General features: G+C 40.7%; 1 pseudogene; it reads right to left on the reverse strand.

Moving 5' to 3' along the window:
- Positions 1–859: 859 nt before the first annotated feature.
- The window catches only part of LOC116353481 (cyclin-dependent kinase 6-like), an 11,860-nt pseudogene continuing 11,020 nt past the window's right edge, over positions 860–1,699 (reverse strand).

A 1,699-nucleotide genomic window follows, 5' to 3' on the forward strand; every position in this document is an offset into this window, starting at 1 on the left:
AAAGAGGGCTTGTTTTGAGGGGCCTGGGCTGGGGAAGGGAAGGCTTTACTAGCTGGCTGCTCTCTGGTCTTCAGTTTGACTTGAAAAAAAGGGAAAATCAAGCCAACACAGAAACAACCTAGCATTGTCTCCTGATTTTATGCAGGGTTTATAACAGTGATCTTCTCTGTGGATTAAGAAAGACTGGACTGTCCAAATCTCCCCAGCCATGCTCGGATCCTCTCAAATTGGTCATACTCTCTTTTTGAAATGAACCAATTTGAGGTACAGCATATCTAAAGATTTTATACACTGTACATTTAGAATTAGACGATCAGAAAAGTACCAATGCTTATAGGTCATTGACCTGAGACCCAACAGTAGATGTCTAGTTTACCTCAACAGAGTGCAGGAGCCATGATCAAAACATCAGCAACTGGGAAGTGTCCAACCAAGAGGTCTACTGTTCTACTTTATCTCTCCAGCCAGGCTTATGTTATCACTTTATCCATGCTAAGCCTCGGGTTAAAGAGACAAACTGTCTTAACCCCACAGCTTTCAGGCTGCTAAAAGGCTGCCAATTATATGTCTTATTCATAACTGTCAAACTCTCTTGCCAAACTTTGTCATATGGTGGCATTCAGGGCAATGACAGTGGTCTCGTCTGAAAAACAAGAGACTTGTACATTTCCAAAAGGGTGGGTTTGGTTAACAAACTACATTCCACGTATTGCGCTTGAAACTGTCATGACAGATTCTGTGGTATACTGGTACAAAGGTATTCGCTTCGACTGGTGTTGTGTTTCAACTGTAATGTGGGTGTATTTAAATGTTTCAACAAGGGATGATTAACGTGGCGGTAAAGCTGCAAAAACAGGCTTTATTCTTCTTCATCCTGAGAGAACAGAGAAGTTGAGGGGGACTAAACTCAAGGAGCATATAAACCACTGGCTTTGTTTATCGGTTCATGTTCCACCTTTACTGTTGTTCTATACCTCTGTGTTATAACACCTTTACCCCTGTGTTATAACACCTTTACCTCTGTGTTACAACACCTTTACCTCTGTGTTATAACACCTTTACCTCTGTGTTATAACACCTTTACCTCTGTGTCATAACACCTTTACCCCTGTGTCATAACACCTTTACCTCTGTGTTATAACACCTTTACCTCTGTGTCATAACACCTTTACCTCTGTGTCATAACACCTTTACCTCTGTGTCATAACACCTTTACCTCTGTGTTATAACACCTTTACCTCTGTGTTATAACACCTTTACCTCTGTGTTATAACACCTTTACCTCTGTGTCATAACACCTTTACCTCTGTGTTATAACACCTTTACCTCTGTGTTATAACACATTACCTCTGTGTTATAACACCTTTACCTCTGTGTCATAACACCTTTACCCCTGTGTTATAACACCTTTACCTCTGTGTCATAACACCTTTACCTCGGTGTTATAACACCATTACCTCTGTGTTATAACACCTTTATCTCTGCGTTATAACACCTTTACCTCTGTGTCATAACACCTTTACCTCTGGTCATAACACTTTACCTCTGTGTTATAACACCTTTACCTCTGTGTTATAACACCTTTACCTCTGTGTTATAACCCCTTTACCTCTGTGTTATAACACCTTTACCTCTGTGTTATAACACCTTTACCTCTGTGTTATACACCTGCAGGTGTAGAAGCACGGTGGCTAGGAAA

The sequence above is a fragment of the Oncorhynchus kisutch genome, linkage group LG14, assembly GCF_002021735.2.
Source record: "Oncorhynchus kisutch isolate 150728-3 linkage group LG14, Okis_V2, whole genome shotgun sequence".
NCBI classification, from domain to species: domain Eukaryota; kingdom Metazoa; phylum Chordata; class Actinopteri; order Salmoniformes; family Salmonidae; genus Oncorhynchus; species Oncorhynchus kisutch.